At 41.1% G+C, this 21632-nt stretch overlaps 1 long non-coding RNA gene across 6 annotated transcripts in view; it reads left to right on the top strand.

Annotated features, from left to right (window-relative positions):
* LOC139764782 (uncharacterized) overlaps positions 1-21632 on the top strand; it is a 52931-nt gene that overhangs the window by 5853 nt on the left and 25446 nt on the right. For all 6 annotated transcript variants that reach the window (XR_011716468.1, XR_011716470.1, XR_011716471.1 and 3 more), the window contains 2 exons: positions 3170-3277; positions 14942-15084. This is a non-coding gene — a long non-coding RNA (uncharacterized lncRNA). The remainder of the gene's footprint in view (positions 1-3169; positions 3278-14941; positions 15085-21632) is intronic.

The following is a 21632-nucleotide window of genomic DNA, read 5'->3' as shown; positions in this document are numbered from 1 at the left end:
AGTCATCAGCCATATGACATATAGTATCCTGTGATATAAATCTCATGTAGATATAAAGAATGAAAATGACTAGTTCATATATCTGAGTAGCATCCACCTCTTGTGTTGTAATAATTGTACAACTATCTGGAAGTAATGCATTCCGCAACACATCATATCATTCCAAGATCGTATGGGAGCAAACACAGGGCTCTATCCATCATATTACTTGGCAAAAGGTTACCATAAGCATTATTCAGAGCTGGATTCTTGGAGCATTTGTCTTGTGGTGTGCATATAGGAATTACTTGAGGTGATAATAACTTTTATTCTACCCAAGGTGTCACGTGCTCAAGTGTGGGAGGTTGGTGGTGCTGTTGGAGGAGGTATATATATATATATGTACATATATAGATATATATATATATATATATATATATATATATATATATATATATATATATATATATATTATATATATTATATATATTTTTTTTTCTTGCTTTGTCGCTGTCTCCTGCGTTTGCGAGGTAGCGCAAGGAAACATACGAAAGAAATGGCCCAACCCACCCCCATACACATGTATATACATACGTCCACACACACAAATATACATACCTACACAGCTTTCCATGGTTTACCCAAGACGCTTCACATGCCCTGATTCAATCCACTGACAGCACGTCAACCCCTTCCAAAACATCTTTTTATTCTCCCTGAAATTTAATGATACTCTCTCACCCCAACTCTCATTTGCCCTCTTTTTCACCTCTTGCACCTTTCTCTTGACCTCTTGCCTCTCTTTTATACCTCTCCCACTCATTTGCATTTTTTCCCTGCAAAAAAAGAAGCAGGAATATTAAGTAAACACATTAAGCAATAGTAGTTGGTAGGAACACTAAGCAGGAGCCTCTGAAACACTGAACCAGAGTTCCCTCTGCCAATGGCCTGTTAAGACTGAGGCAGCAAATGGTAAGAAGTAGCACTGGATTCACCGGTTATGAAAAGAACTATGGATGGTGGTACCTAGCACTGTTTATACTGTAGAGTAAATGGTCCAACAATGTTAAGTTCTTTTAAATATATATTTTCATTAAGTTCCTTTATATATTTCTATGATAAAGCTATTCATAATCTAATTTGATATACAATAATAAAGAAAAAAACACACTATCCCTTTAAAGCCATTACTCTGATGTGGTTCGGGCTTGTAGAAAAAGCTAAAGGAGTTTACAAGGAAAGTATAAGTAAGGGGGTTGGTGTGAGGAACATCATCAGTGACCTGAAGAAATAGATTAAAGGAGTACTGGAGGGAAAAAATGAGGCAAGAATGTGTGGAATGGTATCTGTTGGAAGCATGTAAAGAAAGAGCGAGTGGAAACTTTAGCCATCACCATTCCCTTGTAGAGTTTTGAGGGGAATGGTAGTCAGAGAGACATATCTATAGGAACATGAATCTAGAAATTTATCTACCAGAAGCAAAATTTCATAAATGTGTAATCCAATCTTTGCCAACTACATGACAAAATCTCAATTCATGCCAACATCCTAAAATTTCTTCAAAAAATTTACAAGTGAGAAATACCATGAGAGTGACAAACAAATAGGCAAGAATAAATGAAGCTAGGGAGTAATAGAATTGGGAGGTATTTACAGAAGCAGTGTTGGCATGTGCAAGCACAAGGTGGGAGACAAGTACATGAGAAAGGGTAAAAAGTGACAAGATGAAGCAAAGTTGAGTGGAAGCGAAAAGGGAGGTATATGGGAAACACTTACAAGGAAGGAGTACAAACAATTGAGAGATGTATCAGAGAAAGAGGTCAAAAGGAAGGTGAAAGGGCTGCAGATAAACGAGGGCTGGGGTGAGCATGTATCGGTAAACTTCAGGGTGAATAAGAGTTTTTGGAAGATCAAATGGTGCAAGGAAAACAAGAAAACAAATAACTTCAGTGAAAGGGGAAAATGAAGTGGTGACAGGTAGCAATGAGGTGAGGAGATGGAATGAGTATTTTGAAAGATGGTTACATGTGGTCGATGAAAGGGTGGCTTATGTATGGAGTTCAGGTTAAGGAAGTATGCAATGTGTCATTGTCATGGAAAGAAGTTAGGTGAAACTAGTATGCAAAAGTCTTGCATGATGAAATGTAGCAAATCATCTGGAAAGGATGGTATTGTGGTTGAATTTCATACTGGGGTTGACTGTTGTAATTTGGTTACTTAGGATTTTCAACGTATGTATGGATCAAGAGGAAGATCCGAGGGTTGGTGGAATGCATGTATAATGCCACTGTACAAGAGCAAGGGGACAAAGGTTGAGTTTTCCAATTTCAGAAGAGGTTTGTCAATTGTACCTGACAATTTGTTTGGGAGTGGTGATTGAGAGGGTAAAGGCAAGTACCGAGCAGCAGAGGAAGGATGAACAATATGATTTCATAAGAGGCAGAGGATATATGTGTTGGAGGTGGAGGGAACGAGGAGAAGTGGGAGACCAAATTTCAGGTGGAAAGATGGAGTGAAAATGATTTTGAGTGATTGGGGCCTGAACATGCAGGAGGATGAAAGGCGTGCAAGGAATAGAGTGAATGGGAACGATGTGGTGTACTGCTTCTGTCTAATGCTTCCAGCTAATGCTCGTATCTCCTACTACTACATAATGGTCATAACTATTTCAAATATCTATTGATCCTACCATTGTGCTAAAAGGCAGGGCTAACTCATAGTGCTTACTGCAGGAAAATAGAGTTGCAAAGAATGAGATGTGTGAGCCAAGTGTTTAGTGTTGTGTGAGACATATGTTTATGGACATAGTGCTTGCAGTCCACATGTAGGTGAGGCTTGAAGATTTGGAAAATCACAATCTGTGCAATCAGATACGTATAAACTCTTGTTTTTGTGTATGTACTGCTGAGGCTGTGTTTTCTGATTTTGATTATATTTGAGAGGAGTTAGTTTTGGTAGCTTTTAGCATCTGAAACTATGAAAATATTTGGTGATTAGGGAAGAGATGATGATGTAGCAAGCTCATGTTGGTATACATGTTAATGTAAGAATTACAGCACTGGGTGGAGTACATATATATGGCAACAAATGATAGGTGCAGTATTATATGTGAGTTATAACTTGATAGCAGTAGCAGTGCTCCTTGCATTTAGTTTTATTAAGCTCTTTTCATTGTTGACTAATTTTCCAGGTGTCTTCTGTACGAATGTGGAATGGCCTTAGTGCATGATATGGAGCAGCAGCAGCAAGAAACACACGTGACCACTGCCGACTCGACAGAACTTAGTTGATAATAGAAGTATGTTTGTATATAAGTGCCAGTTTAGTTTATTTACCAGGCTTCCAAATACTTTATGATTTAGTGATGAGTCATTCTTACAGAATGAGTTTAGGAGGAATAACATTTTTACTTGCATAGAAGCATGGGAGGTGGGTTGATTAGAAAGGGTAGTGAGTGGTGGGATGAAGAAGTAAGATTATTAGTGAAAGAGAAGAGAGAGGCATTTGGACGATTTTTGCAGGGAAAAAATGCAATTCAGTGGGAGATGTATGAAAGAAAGAGACAGGAGGTCAAGAGAAAGGTGCAAGAGGTGAAAAAGAAGGCAAATGAGAGTTGGGGTGAGAGAGTATCATTAAATTGTAGGGAGAATAAAAAAGATGTTCTGGAAGGAAGTAAATAAAGTGCGTAAGACAAGGGAGCAAATGGGAACTTCAGTGAAGGGGGCTAATGGGGAGGTGATAACAAGTAGTGGTGATGTGAGAAGGAGATGGAGTGAGTATTTTGAAGGTTTGTTAAATGTGTTTGATGATAGAGTGGCAGATATAGGGTGTTTTGGTCGAGGTGGTGTGCAAAATGAGAGGGTTAGGGAAAATGATTTGGTAAACAGAGAAGAGGTAGTAAAAGCTTTGCAGAAGATGAAAGCTGGAAAGGCAGCAGGTTTGGATGGTATTGCAGTGGAATCTATGAAAAAAGGGGGGTGACTGTATTGTTGACTGGTTGGTAAGGTTATTAAATGTATGTATGACTCATGGTGAGGTGCCTGAGGATTGGTGGAATGCGTGCATAGTGCCATTGTACAAAGGCAAAGGGGATAAGAGTGAGTGCTCAAATTACAGAGGTATAAGTTTGTTGAGTATTCCTGGTAAATTATATGGGAGGGTATTGATTGAGAGGGTGAAGGCATGTACAGAGCATCAGATTGGGGAAGAGCAGTGTGGTTTCAGAAGTGGTAGAGGATGTGTGGATCAGGTGTTTGCTTTGAAGAATGTATGTGAGAAATACTTAGAAAAGCAAATGGATTTGTATGTAGCATTTATGGATGTGGAGAAGGCATATGATAGAGTTGATAGAGATGCTCTGTGGAAGGTATTAAGAATATATGGTGTGGGAGGCAAGTTGTTAGAAGCAGTGAAAAGTTTTTATCGAGGATGTAAGGCATGTGTACGTGTAGGAAGAGAGGAAAGTGATTGGTTCTCAGTGAATGTAGGTTTGCGGCAGGGGTGTGTGATGTCTCCATTGTTGTTTAATTTGTTTATGGATGGGGTTGTTAGGGAGGTGAATGCAAGAGTTTTGGAAAGAGGGGCAAGTATGAAGTCTGTTGGGGATGAGAGAGCTTGGGAAGTGAGTCAGTTGTTGTTTGCTGATGATACAGTGCTGGTGGCTGATTCATGTGAGAAACTGCAGAAGCTGATGACTGAGTTTGGTAAAGTGTGTGAAAGAAGAAAGTTAAGAGTAAATATGAATAAGAGCAAGGCTATTAGGTACAGTAGGGTTGAGGGTCAAATCAATTGGGAGGTAAGTTTGAATGGAGAAAAACTGGAGGAAGTAAAGTGTTTTAGATATCTGGCAGTGGATCTGGCAGCAGATGGAACCATGGAGGCAGAAGTGAATCATAGGGTGGGGGAGGGGGCGAAAATCCTGGGCGCCTTGAAGAATGTGTGGAAGTCGAGAACATTGTCTTGGAAAGCAAAAATGGGTATGTTTGAAGGAATAGTGGTTCCAACAATGTTGTATGGTTGCGAGGCGTGGGCTATGGATAGAGTTGTGCGCAGGAGGGTGGATGTGCTGGAAATGAGATGTTTGAGGACAATGTGTGGTGTGAGGTGGTTTGATGGAGTAAGTAATGTAAGGGTAAGAGAGATGTGTAGAAATAAAAAGAGCATGGTTGAGAGAGCAGAAGAGGGTGTTTTGAAATGGTTTGGGCACATGGAGAGAATGAGTGAGGAAAGATTGACCAAGAGGATATATGTGTCGGAGGTGGAGAGAACGAGAAGTGGGAGACCAAATTGGAGGTGGAAAGATGGAGTGAAAAAGATTTTGAGTGATCGGGGCCTGAACATGCAGGAGGATGAAAGGAGGGCAAGGAATAAAGTGAATTGGATCGATGTGGTATACCGGGGTTGACGTGCTGTCAGTGGATTGAATCAGGGCATGTGAAGCATCTGGGGTAAACCATGGAAAGTTGTGTTGGGCTTGGATGTGGAAAGGGAGCTGTGGTTTCGGGCATTATTGCATGACAGCTAGAGACTGAATGTAAACGAATGGGGCCTTTGTTGTCTTTTCCTAGCGCTACCTCGCACACATGAGGGGGGAAGGGGATGGTATTCCATGTGTGGCGAGGTGGCAATGGGAATGAATAAAGGCAGACAGTGTGAATTGTGTGCATGGGTATATATGTGTGTGTGTATATATATGTGTACATTGAGATGTATAGGTATGTATATTTGCGTGTGTGGACGTGTATGTATATACATGTGTATGGGGGTGGGTTGGGCCATTTCTTTCGTCTGTTTCCTTGCGCTACCTCGCAAACGCGGGAGACAGCGACAAAGCAAAATATATAAAAATAGAAAATAAGTTCATTAAAAGATAATTTTTGAATGAGGAATAACATTTTTACTTGCATAAAAGTTCATTAAAAGATAATTTTTGAATCATAGTTGTAAATGCAATCGAGAGACTTTCATAGATATGGTCCAGTGTTGCTTATGTTTGAACATACTTTACATGGTCATCATAGACTCGAGAGAACTTAGTTGATAATAGAAGTATGCTTTTGTATAACAGTAAGTTTAGTTTAGTTTACCAGTCTTCTAAATACTTGAGGATGTAGTGATAAATCTATAAAATGAATCCAGCAAGAATAAGATTTTTACTTGCATGAAAGTTCATCAAAAGATGATTCTTACATAGTTGTAAATGCAATGAAGACTTTCATAGATATGGTCCAGCAGGGCTTATGTTAAAACATACTTTACAGAGCTTAGAGAGCATTTTCTTGCACATAAAAATGATCTTGTCTGTATATTAAAGATTTAAGTTGAAAATTAAATTATGGAAGAAAACATTCTTGAACTTTGTTGAATAGTTGATTTAACTTTCTGTTGCTCAGTTGTAGAAATTAATATTTAGCATTGACTTTCAGGTACACTGTGTAGCACACCAGCAATTTGGAAAAAGAAATTTTCTTCAATAGCATTGTTGGTGCTACTATGGATATAACAAATGATTTGTGGTAATTGGTTGATATATATTGAAAATTGTTTTAAGGGAGACCAGTATTAATTGCAAGATTTGAGTGTCTATTGAACAAAATGCATTCAATAGAAAATGGCTTTCAAGGCATGAGATTAGGTACTTCTGAAAATATATATGTATTATTTATTATACTTAACCACTGTCTCTTCGCTTTAGCGAGGTAGTACAAGCAAACAGACGAGGAATGGCCCAACCCACCCACATACACATACATAAACACCCACACACGCATATATACATATACATTTCAACATATACATGTATGTACATACAGACATATACATATATACACATGTACATATCCATACTTGCCACCTTCATCCATTTCCTTTCGCCACCCCATAACACTTGAAATACCATTTCCCCCCATCTAGTGAGGCAGCTCCAGGAACAGACAAAAAGGCCAGATTCGTTCACACTGTCTCTTGCTGTCATGTATAATGCACTGAAACTGCAGCTTTCTTTCCATATCCAGGCCCCACAGACCTTTCCATTGTTTAACCCAGACACTTCACATGCCCTGGTTCAATCCATTGACAGCATGTCCACCCTGGTATACCACATCATTCCGATTCACTCTATTCCTTGCATGCATTTCACCTTCTTGTATATTCAGGCCCTGATCGCTCAAAATCTTTTCACTCCATCCTTCCATCTCCAACTTGGTCTCCCCGTTCTCTTTGTTCCATCCACCTCTGGCCCATATATCCTCGTCAACCTTTCCTCTTGTTCTCTCCATTTATCCAAACCATTTTAGCATCCCCTCTTCATCTCTCTCAACCACTCTTTTTATCATCACTGTTCTTACTCTTTCATTACTTGCTCAGTCATGCCCTGGTTCAATCCATTGACAGCAGGTTGACCCCAGTAAACCGCATAGTTCCAGTTCACTCTATCCTGCACACACATTTAACCCTCTTGAATGTTCTGTCCTTGATTGCTCAAAATCTTTTCACTCCATCCTTCCATCTCCAATTTGGTCTCAGCATTTTCCTTGTTCCATCCACCTCTGGCCCATATATCCTCGTTGTCAACTTTTCCTTTTGTTCTCTCCATATATGCTGTCTCATCCACATTTTTTATCTGTTCTCTTTCATTACTTGCTCAATCATGCCCTGGTTCAATCCATTGATAGCAGGTTGACCCCAGTATACCATATAATTCCAGTTCACTCTATCCTGTACACTCATTTAACCCTTTTGAATGTTCAGGCCTTGATTGCCTAGTCTTTTCACTCCATCCTTCCATTTCTGACTTGGTCTTCCTGTTCTTTTGTTCCATACTCCTTTGGCCCATATATCCTCATTGTCAACCTTCCCTCACTCATTCTCTCCATATACCCAAACCATTTTAGCACACCCTCTTCAGCTCTCTTAACCACACTTCTTATCACAGTTCTCTTACCCTTTCATTACTTGCTTAATCAAACCACCTCACACCACATATTGTTCTTATGAAGCATTTCATTTCCATCACATCCACCACCCTCTGCACATCCTTATCTATACCCCATGACCCTTATCCATATAACGTTGCTGGAACTAATATTCTTTCAACCATTTTTTCCCTCCTAGATGATCTCTCTCTCCATACATTAAACACTTCCAGAACCTTCCCACCCTCACCCACCCTATGATTCACTTTATTTCCATGTTTCTATTTGCTGCCATGTCCAGTCTTCACCTTCAATTTTTCTTCATTCACATTCACAACTCCGTCAAACCTAATAACCTTGCTTTTATTCACATTTGATCAGTTTCTTTAACATGCACTTCCAAACTCATGTTGCCAGGTGCATGAGCAATAATAATCAACCCACATCATTCTAGAATTCAATTTCTTATTCTTTCAAATGGCTCCACAACTTCAGGAGTAATGCTGCTACTGCCTTGGATCTTATCCACCCACCAACCCCTGAATTTACTGCAATGGCATTTCCAAACCATTCTTCCTGTTTATCCTTGAGCTTTGTTTCACTCGGCCAGAACATCCCTGTTTCTTTGCTGAAATGCACCATCTCTCATCTTGATTACTTTCACTGCTTGGTATTGTGTGTATGACTCCGGCAGAAACAAACAGCTGTTTGGTTGACTGACTTGACTGACGACTATGGTTTATCAATTTAGATATGATATTGTGCATGTTTTGTTAATTTCATTAATACTGCATGTGTATTGTAGCATAGATTGTAGTGGATGTATTAGTGCACTGTATGTAGTAAAATATTTTCTAATTGAAAAGTAGCAAGGGATAGACTGTAGAAGGATAGTGCAGTGATTGCAACTCTTGGTATAAGAAGTTCGTTCTTGTTTCTTGCCCCTCCCCTCATGCACATGCACACAAGCATGCATGCATGCATAGACATATGCATGTATGCATGCATGTGCACACGTGTGCATACATGCATGCATGTATGCGTGCATGCACACATATGCGTGCATGCACACATATGCGTGCAGGCACACATATGCGTGCAGGCACACATATGCGTGCATGCATGCATATATGCCTGCATGCGCACAGATGCGTGCATGTATGCATGTATGCGCACATATGCGTGCATGTATGCATGCATGCGCACATATGCGTGCATGTATGGATGCATGCGCACATATGCGTGCATGTATGGATGCATGCGCACATATGCGTGCATGTATGGATGCATGCGCACATATGCGTGAATGTATGCATGCATGTGCACTTATGCGTGCATGTATGCATGTGCACATACGTGTGCATGTATGCATGCATGTGCACATACGTGTGCATGTATGCATGCATGTGCACATGTGTGCATGCATGAGCACACATACCCATGCATGTATGCATGCACACGCACACCACACAGGGGTAACTAAGACAATTCAAATCTTCTCAGTTTGTACTTTCACCCTAGCAAACCTGTCCCTCTATCCTACTAAACCTAATAACCATGCAATTATTGACATTTACTCGCAACTGCCGTCTTTAACACACAATACCAACTCGGTCACCAACTTATGCAGTTTCAGTTAATAATCTGCCACTTCTGCTGTGTCATTGGCAAACTGAATCTCTTCCCAGGCCCTCACTACCTACAGAATGCATACTTGCCCCTCTATTCAAGACCTTTGTATTTATCTTCCTACCACTTCAGTCATAGTGACACTCCAGACCCATAACATAAACCTTCATGTGGAACCACTTTCCTTTCTTCCTACCCACCCACACACACGTATCTTACACCCATCATAATTTTCATTGCTTCTAGCTGCTTCCTCCTAGACCAAGTATTTGTAAGACCATCCACAAGGCATCTGTCAACCTTATAAAATTCTTTATCCATATCCATAAATGCCACATACCCATATTTGTTTTTCACAGTCTTGAATGCAAACACTTGATCCATAGATCCTTTACCACTTGGGAAACCATGTTGCTCTTCCCCAGTGTACTGTTCTGTACCTGCCTTTGCCATGTCACCACTCTTCCTTACAGCTTACCACGTACGCTCTGTATTTTGAAAACTATTTTTGTTCCCCATGCCTTTAGACAGTGGCACTATACATGCATTCTGCCAATGCTTGGGGACCTTTCCATGATCCATATGTACATTGGAAATCCTATCTAAACAATCTAAAACAATTGTCCTGTCATAAGAAATTCATCTGCAATGTCATCACTTCCGCTACCTTGCTATGTTTCATCACATGTAAGGCTTTCAGTTTCTCTTCTTTTTTCACCAAACTCTTATCCATGGCTGGATCACTTCACACACTTCCCTGACCCAAACACCCTACATCTGCTGCCCTATCATCAAACATTCAATAATCCTTCAAAATACTCGATCTCCCGTCATTTCCTGTTACCACTTTATTGGCCCCTTCACTGAAGTTCCCATTTGCTTTGTTTTCATGAATTATTAAATCTTTCCTAAACATTATCCTGATGTTTACATACACACTCGTTCCATCTTTCATTTGCCCTCTTTTTCAGCCCCTGTACCACTTTGCACACCTCCCCGACCAAAATGCCCTATATCTGCCACTCTATCATCAAACACGTTCAACAAACCTTCAAAATACTTGCTCCATCTCCTCCTTGCTTAAAAACTACTTGTTAACTCCCCCTTTGCCGATGTTCCCGTTTGTTCTCTGGTCTTATGTACATTATTTACCTCCTTCCACAACACCTTTTTATTTTCCCTGAAATTTAATGATACTCTCTCACCCCAACTCTCATTTGCCCTCTTTTTCAACTCTTGCACCTTTCTCTTGACCTCCTGCCTATTTCTTTTATACATCTGTCATTTGCACTACTTTCCTGCAGGAATCGTCCAAACGCCTCTCTTCTCTTTCACTAACAACCTTACTTCTTCATTCATCCCACCACTTACAACCCTTTCTGATTGGCCCACCTTTCTCATGTCACATGCATCTTTTGTGCAAGCCATCACTGCTTCCCCAAATACATCCCATTCCTCCCACACTCCCCTCACGTCATTTGCTCTCACCTTTTGCTATTCTACACTTAATCTCTCCTGATACTTCCTCACACAAGTCTCCTTTCCAAGCTCACTTACTCTCACAACGATCTTTTCCCCAATATTCTCTCTCCTGTTCTGGAGACCTCTACAAATCTTCACCTTTTCCTCCACAAGATTGTGATCAGACATCCCTCCAGCTGCCCCTCTCAGCACATTAACATCCACAAGTCTTTCTTTTACCTGCCTATCAATGAATTTACATATCTTTATATAGGAGATATAAATGACAAAATTGCTTTTCATTCACCATGCATCACACATGGAACTGTGCTAACCATACCAAGTTTTACCTCTACATTCTTGGAGGTAAATTCAAAAGGTGAATGATGGTGAGAAGTACTGGTATTTGTGTTAGGAAGAGAAAGTGGCAATTTTTCTTTTGTTCAGGGAAGCATGTAACATGTTGGATAAAGCTTTCGTTGTCGTCATTGAATGATGGCAATGATGACAGTTTGTATTTTGCATCAAAAACTATTTTTAAGACATAAGACTGATTAAATGTCATTATTCTGTTTAAACTAATTGTGAAAACCACTTCATATTGTCTGCCATCCAGAAACAAGGATGATAGTTTGAGTAAAAGTTATAATCTAGATTTTAAGTGACTGGAAAGCTCTAATATTTCACTGTGGAAAAGCATACAGTAACCAGACAATTTTTTCCACCATGTTTACTTTTCCCGTCTATGCTTGTAGAATTTTTATGGTAGAATTGAACAGGAAATCTTGTTGCGATGTTGACAAACCCAATTCTGCTCTCAATCGCTGTAAACTGTACTTGTAGTACCCTCTTCCCTACCCTAGAAATGCAGTATATTGACAAAACATAGATTATTTACAAATTAATGGCTTAATAGGCAATGTTTCCAACCCAAGCACATGTCCACTTGAAACTAAACTCCTCAAATATGAAAATTATTAAATCTTGTGTGTTCTGGACTCTACGAATGTTCCCTTTGGAAATATTGCAAGGTCCTGCATGTCCAAGACGCAGCTTCCCCACTGAAGATGCTGTACATCTACTCCTCCATTGTTTACTTTCCTCACAAGGATGACATGTCACCACAATACCTCTTTATTTGGTGGTCCCCTCCCCTCTATGTTGTGCAAGGGGATCCTGGGGACAGAAGATGGCAGCTAAAGATGATCCTGTATGAATGGCTTTAAACTACATGAGATGCACAGATCTTTGGTCCAATACTGATCAGTTTATATATTTTCACGTCATTAAAGTAATTCCAGTGAAATATCTTGGGGGACCTTTTGTGGAACCAGTGATTTTGCATATCCGAGCCAAATAATAAAGCTTTTCCTGCTATCTAATCTTGTACCAAGCCAAAGAAAAGGAATGTGTTAAAAAACTGGGTTACATGTAAATGAAACCAATATGAATTTTTTTTCCCCAAGTAACCCTTGCCTTGATAGATCATTTTGAATTAACTGCGTTATTAGCTATCTAACAATGAAATTGGTGTATGTTATTCCTTGACACCTTATTCGTGTATATTTTTTTTTAAGATGTACATTGTCCCTTGTAAAATTATACAGGATGCATTATGCAACGATGAGGGAATGGTTGTAAAGATGAGTCTTTCTACTGTGCTTTATGAAAAAGGAAATTCTGCAATGTAAATCTGTATGCAGTTGCACTGAAGAAACTTTGATCATTGAATTTGTATATCTTGTTAAAAATGTTTGCACTGAAGTCTGTAAAAATACTTCATATTGCTAAAAGTACCTTTTGTATGAATTCCAAAATAATAAAGATTAGGGAAATTGGCTGTAGAGCACTTATATCCTAAACAGCTTAAAGAAAAACCAATGAAGAAATTTTAAAGATATTTGGCTGTCTGTCATTAACTCCCTTGCACCAAATGACATACATGCTTAGCAGCTTAAACTACAAGTGAGCTGGCTATTTTTGATTAAAGGGCAGCTGCAGTAAGACTGAGGGAGTAATCACCTTATGAGATCCCATAGCAGAATGTTGAAGTTACCTAATGGATGCTATTACGGAAGCATTAGAAGTACATAAGGAAGCTAATTACATGGGCATTACAATTAAATTATCCCATAAGATGCCTAATGGCACCTAAATTACAGGGGATAATTATGAATTTACAGGCTATGAGATTGCCCATCACTGAGAATAAGTGGGGAAAGGAGCACACTAAGGTTTACTCAAGTTGAAATAGAATAACTTTGATAACAGCCAGAGATAATGGCATGTAATTAAGTAAATTTGTAAGATAAAACCTGCTATAAACTTTCAATAAAGTACTAAGTCAGTAAATGATGGCATAATGGGGACTTGAGCTCACACATTACTGTGGCTCTTTTATACTAAGAAATTAGTTAATTATATAATTTAGACTTAAGTAGGAGGCTAATGTTTACACAATATAAGTATGTTGAATTTATCCTAAGTATTTATAACTCAAGAATTCATCTAAGTCCCATTGTATTAAATTTCTTCATAAATAACTCCAATACTTGGCTTTAGTTCATAAGTATCTATCAAAGACTCATTTTTCTGATCAGTGCTTTCATAAGTATTTTTCTAAGTTCATTGTACTGTGGATCAGTGAAATATGTATCTCCCTTTCATTTTTTTATTGATCTTTTCATTTTTACATCAAATGTATACATCAAATGTATTCTTGGTTCTTCTCATCACTGCAGCCTGTTTCCTGGACCTCTCTCTCTCCCTCCCTCTCACAGCCACTTCACAATCTGAAAGATGTAAAGCAAGACCATTAGATATTGATGTTCTCAGCAGATTTGTTGCTGATGGTCAAGCTAAAAGCAAAGATGACAAGTACTCTGTCTCTCTCTTCCAGTGGCTGCTGCTGCTGTAGGGTGGTGGCAGTGTTCATACTGAAAGCAAAGATTATTATTACCCTTTACCTGCTATACCAGACCACCACTACCTTCACCCCCTCACTACCTAAACCTGCTGCTGCTGCTGCTCTTGTTGCTGCAGCAGTGGGGGTAGAGCATGGGGGGTTATTTCCCTCCCTCTCACACCTCCCACTCTCCTACTACCCCCTCCCTTCTTCCCCTACCCCCCTCCCAAACCTCCCCCCTTGCCCTCTCCCCCACCCCCCTGCCCCCCACCCCCCCACCCACCCATCCCCCTGCCTACCTTCCCGCACCCCCCGCCCACCCTCCTCCACCCCCCTCCCACCCAAACCAACTCCCTTCCTGCTACTCCGCTGCTGCCGCTGCTGCCACTGTTGCTGCTTCTCAGTCTGTAAACACAAATAGAATTAGCATCCCCTGTACCCCACACTCTTGCTTCATTCTCGTGCCAAACTCTCATCCTCCCCTTACTGCTGCTGCTGCTGTTGCTGTTCAATCTGTCAACGTAAAGAGGAAAATTGATTAGTATCTTCTTGCAACCAATTGCTCCGCTCTCATCTTCACTCGTGCCCATCCAGCTGATGCTATTGTTGTCGAGAGATTTCTGGTGGGGATAAACATGACAATGTACATATGATACCAGGGGTGTAACCATAGGGAGCACCCCCAACTCCTCCTTTATGAAGTCCTGATGAGATGGACATTTATGTTCCATGGAGAACATTTGAACCTTCTTCCTCAGAGTGGGTGCCATCATCAACACTGCTCTCCTGAAGGTCTCAAGCAGAACCAATCCTGCAAAAGGGAGAAAAAATATTGATAACATCAAATCATATGAAGTTTCTGGAAGAAAAAAAACATACTTTTTCCGACAAAATGGCAATTACTGATATTCCTACGCTAGAAACAATCCACACATACAACAAAATGACACAATCCCATCCATTATGTTTCCTTATGACTATTACTCAAATATAACAGCCTGGATGTATTGTAATTATATCCATTGATTTTGCTATAAAACTGAACATTTTGCAGGTACGTACCATGGTCATCAAGCGTTTCATCAGAATACTTCGGCCAGGAGTCCGGTGGAGGCATGGTGCAAGGAAGAATGTAGAGGTAAAAGTAATGGCAAGCCAGAAGATGAACTAGAAGAAATGCAGGGAGGAATATGAAAGGTAGGTAACTGCAGTGAATGTAGGAACGCAGTCATGTCTGAATTATACTTGATCGCTGTTTCCTGCATTAGCGAGGAAGTGCCAGGAAACAGGTGAAGAAAGACCCATCCACTTGTATATATACATACATATATGCATATACATATTCATATACTTTCTTCTTTCAAACTATTCGCCATTTCTCGCGTTAGCGAGGTAGCGTTAAGAACAGAGAATTGGGCCTTTAAGGGAATATCCTCACCTCGCCCCCTTCTCTATTCCTTCTTTTGGAAAATTAAAAAAAAATAATGAGAGGGGAGGATTTCCAGCCCCCGCTCCCTCTCCTTTTAGTCGCCTTCTACGACACGCAGGGAATACGTGGGAAGTATTCTTTCTCCCCTGTCCCCAGGGATATTCATATACATGTATACATATTCATGCTTGTTTGTCTTCATTCTCGGTACCATCCCACCTCACAGGAAACACGAAAAAAGGCTATATCCACTCACACTCATTCTCAAGCTGTTGTGTAATGCACCAAAACCACAGCTCCCTATCCAGGTCCCACAGGCCTCTCCATGGTTTGTTCCGGATACTTCACATGCCCTAGTTCAGTCCATTGACAGCATGTCGACCCGAAGTAAACCACATCATTCCAAACCATTCTATTCTATGCACGTATTTCACCATTCTGCATGTTCAGGCCCCAATTGCTCAGAATCGTTTTCACTCCATTCTTCCCCCTCCAATTTGGTCTCCCACTTCTCCTCGTTCCCTCCTCTCTGACACATATATCCTCTTGGTCAATCTTTCCTCACTCATTCTCTCTATGTGACCAAACCATTTCAAAACACCCTCTTCTGCTCTCTCAACCACACTCTTTTTATTACCACACCTCTCTCTCACCCTATTATTACTTACTCAATCAAACCACCTCACACCTCATATTGTCCTCAAACATCTCATTTCCAGCACATCCACCCTCCTCCACACAACTCTATCTATAGCCTATGCCTTGCAACCATATAACATTGACGGAACCACGATCCCTTCAAACATACCCATTTTTGCTTTCTGAGATAATGTTCTCGACTTCCACACATTCTTCAACGCTCCCAGAACTTTTGCCCCCTCCCCCACCCTATGATTCGCTTCCACTTCCATGGTTCCATCCGCTGCCAAATCCACTCCCAGATATCTAAAACACTTCACTTCCTCCAGTTTTTCTCCATTCAAACTTACCTCCCAATTGACTTGTCCCTCAACCCTACTATCCCTAATAACCTTGCTCGTATTCACTTTTACTCTCAGCTTTCTTCTTTCACACACTTTACCAAACTCAGTCACCAGCTTTTGCAGTTTCTCACATGAATCAGCCACCAGCGCTGTATCATCAGCGAACAACAACTGACTCACTTCCCAAGCTCTCTCATCCACAACAGACTGCATACTTGCCCCTCTTTCCAAAACTCTTGCATTCACCTCCCTAACAAACCTATCCATAAACAAATTAAACTGTCATGGAGATATCACACACCCCTGCCGCAAACCAACATTCACTGAGAACCAATCACTTTCCTCTCTTCCTACACGTACACATGCCTTACATCCTCGATAAAAAGTTTTCACTGCCTCTAAAATCTTGCCCACACCATATATTCTTAATACCTTCCACTGAGCATCTCTATCAACTCTTATCATATGCCTTCTCCAGATCCATAAATGCTACATACAAATCCATTTGCTTTTCTAAGTATTTCTCACATACATTCTTCAAAGCAAACACCTGATCCACACATCCTCTACCATTTCCGAAACCACACTGCTCTTCCCCAATTTGATGCTCTGTACGTGCCTTCACCCTCTCAATCAATACACACCCATATAATTTCCCAGGAATACTCAACAAACTTTTTTTTTTTTTTTTTTTTTTTTTATACTTTGTCGCTGTCTCCCGCGTTTGCGAGGTAGCGCAAGGAAACAGACGAAAGAAATGGCCCAACCCCCCCCCATACACATGTACATACACACGTCCACACACGCAAATATACATACCTACACAGCTTTCCATGGTTTACCCCAGACGCTTCACATGCCTTGCTTCAATCCACTGACAGCACGTCAACCCCTGTATACCACATGACTCCAATTCACTCTATTTCTTGCCCTCCTTTCACCCTCCTGCATGTTCAGGCCCCGATCACACAAAATCTTTTTCACTCCATCTTTCCACCTCCAATTTGGTCTCCCTCTTCTCCTCGTTCCCTCCACCTCCGACACATATATCCTCTTGGTCAATCTCTCCTCACTCATTCTCTCCATGTGCCCAAACCATTTCAAAACACCCTCTTCTGCTCTCTCAACCACGCTCTTTTTATTTCCACACATCTCTCTTACCCTTACTTTACTTACTCGATCAAACCACCTCACACCACACATTGTCCTCAAACATCTCATTTCCAGCACATCCATCCTCCTGCGCACATCTCTATCCATAGCCCACGCCTCGCAACCATACAGCATTGTTGGAACCACTATTCCCTCAAACATACCCATTTTTGCTTTCCGAGATAATGTTCTCGACTTCCACACATTTTTCAAGGCTCCCAAAATTTTCGCCCCCTCCCCCACCCTATGATCCACTTCCGCTTCCATGGTTCCATCCGCTGACAGATCCACTCAACAAACTTATACCTCTGTAATTTGAGCACTCACTTTTATCCTCTTTGCCTTTGTACAATGGCACTATGCAAGCATTCCGCCAATCCTCAGGCACCTCACCATGAGTCATACATACATTAAATAACCTTACCAACTAGTCAACAATACAGTCACCCCCTTTTTTAATAAATTCCACTGCAATCCATCCAAACCCACTGCCTTGCTGGCTTTCTCCCTAACCCTCTCACTTTGCACACCACCTCGACCAAAACACCCTATATCTGCCACTCTATCATCAAACACATTCAACAAACCTTCAAAATACTCACTCCATCTCCTTCTCACATTACCACTACTTGTTATCACCTCCCCATTAGCCCCCTTCACTGAAGTTCCCTTTCTTCCCTTGTCTTACGCATTTTATTTACCTCCTTCCAAAACATCTTTTTATCCTCCCTAAAATTTAATGATACTCTCTCACCCCAACTCTCATTTGCCCTCTTTTTCACCTCTTGCACCTTTCTCTTGACCTCCTGCCTCTTTCTTTTATACATCTCCCAGTCATTTGCATTATTTCCCTGCAAAAATCGTCCAAATGCCTCTCTCTTCTCTTTCACTAATAATCTTACTTCTTCATCCCACCACTCACTACCCTTTCTAATCTGTCCACCTCCCATGTTTCTCATGCCACAAGCATCTTTTGCGCAAGCTATCACTGCTTCCCTAAATATATTCCATTCCAACCCCCACTCCCCTTATGTCCTTTGTTCTCACCTTTTTCAATTCTGTACTCAGCCTCTCCTGGTACTTCCTCACACAAGTCTCCTTCCTAAGTTCACTTACTCTCACCACTCTCTTCACCCCAACATTCTCTCTTCTTTTCTGTATATGTATATGTATATATATATATATACATATATACTTTTTTTTTTTTTTGCTTTGTCGCTGTCTCCCGCGTTTGCGAGGTAGCGCAAGGAAACAGACAAAAGAAATGGCCCAACCCACCCCCATACACATGTATATACATACGTCCACACACGCAAATATACATACCTACACAGCTTTCCATGGTTCACCCCGACGCTTCACATGCCCTGATTCAATCCAATTGACAGCACGTCAACCCCGGTATACCACATCGATCCAATTCACTCTATTCCTTGCCCTCCTTTCACCCTCCTGCATGTTCAGGCCCCAATCACACAAAATCTTTTTCACTCCATCTTTCCACCTCCAATTTGGTCTCCCACTTCTCCTCGTTCCCTCCACCTCCAACACATATATCCTCTTGGTCAATCTTTCCTCACTCATTCTCTCCATGTGCCCAAACCATTTCAAAACACCCTCTTCTGCTCTCTCAACCACGCTCTTTTTATTTCCACACATCTCTCTTACCCTTACGTTACTTACTCCATCAAACCACCTCACACCACACATTGTCCTTAAACATCTCATTTCCAGCACATCCATCCTCCTGCGCACAACTCTATCCATAGCCCACACCTCGCAACCATACAACATTGTTGGAACCACTATTCCTTCAAACATACCCATTTTTGCTTTCAGAGATAATGTTCTCGACTTCCAAACATTCTTCAAGGCTCCCAGGATTTTTGCCCCCTCCCCCACCCTATGATCTACTTCCGCTTCCATGGTTCCATCCGCTGCCAGATCCACTCCCAGATATCTAAAACACTTTACTTCCTCCAGTTTTTCTCCATTCAAACTTACCTCCCAATTGACTTGACCCTCAACACTACTGTACCTAATAACCTTGCTCTTATTCACATTTAACTTTCTTCTTTCACACACTTTACCAAACTCAGTCACCAGCTTCTGCAGTTTCTCACATGAATCAGCCACCAGCGCTGTATCATCAGCGAACAACAACTGACTCACTTCCCAAGCTCTATCATCCCCAACAGACTTCATACTTGCCCCTCTTTCCAAAACTCTTGCATTTACCCTAACAACCCCATCCATAAACAAATTAAACAACCATGGAGACATCACACACCCCTGCCGCAAACCTACATTCACTGAGAACCAATCACTTTCCTCTCTTCCTACACGTACACATGCCTTACATCCTCGATAAAAACTTTTCACTGCTTCTAACAACTTGCCTCCCACACCATATATTCTTAATACCTTCCACAGAGCATCTCTATCAACTCTATCATATGCCTTCTCCAGATCCATAAATGCTACATACAAATCCATTTGCTTTTTCTAAGTATTTCTCACATACATATATACATACTTACATATTCATTCTTGCTGCCTACATCCATTCCCCTCACTGTCCCGCCACACGTGAAATAGCATCCACCCCCAACCCCCTGCGAGGTAGCGCTAGGAAAAGACAAAAAGGCCACATTCGTTCACACTCAGTCTCTAGCTGTCATGTGTAATGCACCATAATCACAACTCCTTTCCACATCCAGACCCCACAGACCTTTCCATGGTTTACCCCAGATGCTTTACATGCCCTGGTTCAATCCATTGACAGCATGTCAACCCTGGCATACCACATCGTTCCAATACACTCTATTCCTTGCACACCTTTCACCCTCCTGTATGTTCAGGCCCCGATTGCTCAAAATCTTTTTCATTCCATCCTTCCACCTTCAGTTTGGTCTCCCGTCTCTTCTCGTTTCTTCTACCTCTGACACATATATCCTCTTGGTCAATCTTTCCTCACTCGTTCTCTTCATGTGACCAAACCATTTCAACACACCCTCTTCTGCTCTCTCTCAACCATGCTCTTTTTATTACCACACATCTCTCTTACCGTTTCATTACTTACTCGGTCAAACCACCTCACACCACATATTGTCCTCAAACATTTAATTTCCAACACATCCACCCTCCTCTCTCTTCTCTCTCACTAACAGACTTACTTCCTCCCACCACTCACAACCCTTTATTAATCTGCCCACTTCCCACCTATCTCATGCCATAAGCATCTTTTGCGCAAGCCATCACTGCTTCCCTAAGTACATCCCATTCCTCCACCACTCCCCTTATGTCATTTGCTCTCACTTTTTTCCATTCTGCACTTCATCTCTTCTGGTACTTCCTCACACAAGTCTCCTTCCCAAGCTCACTTACTCTGACCATTCTCTTTACCCCAACATTCTTCTTTTCTGAAAACCTTTACAGATCTTCTCCTTCGCCTCCACAAGATAATGATCAGACACCCTCCAGTTGCCCCTCTCAGCACATTAACATATACATACCTATACATTTCACCATATACATACATGTACATACACAGACATATACATATATATACAGACATATACATATATATACATGCACATATCAATACTTGCTGCCTTCATCCATTCCTGTTGCCACCCCACCACACATGAAGTGGCACCCCCCTCTCCCCATGCATGTGTGAGGTAGTGCTGGGAAAAGAACAAAAGGCCACATTTGTTCACACTCAGTCTTTAGCTGTCATGTGTTATGCACCAAAACCATAGCTCCCTTTCCACATCCAGGTCCCAAAAAACTTTCCAGGGTTTACCCCAGATGCTTCACATGCCTTGGTTCAATCCATTGACAGCATGTCGACCCTGGTATATCACATTGTATATCACTCACTCTGTTCCTTGCACGCCTTTCACCCTCTTGTATGTTTAGGCCCTGATCGCTAAAAATCTTTTTCACTCCATCCTTCCACCTCCAATTTGGTCTCCCACTTCTTGTTCCCTCCACCTCTGACACATATATCCTCTTTGTCAATCTTTCCTCACTCATTCTCCCTTGTGACCAAGCCATCTCAAAACACCCTCTTCTGCTCTCTCAACCACACTCTTTTTATTACCATCTCTTTTACCCTTTCATCACTTAATCAAACCACCTCACACCACATATTGTCCTCAAACATTTCATTTCTA

The sequence above is a fragment of the Panulirus ornatus genome, chromosome 51 (assembly GCF_036320965.1).
Source record: "Panulirus ornatus isolate Po-2019 chromosome 51, ASM3632096v1, whole genome shotgun sequence".
Taxonomy (NCBI): Eukaryota; Metazoa; Arthropoda; class Malacostraca; order Decapoda; family Palinuridae; genus Panulirus; species Panulirus ornatus.
The sequence above is the reverse complement of the archived record's forward strand: the minus strand, read 5'-3'. Positions and strand labels throughout refer to the sequence as shown.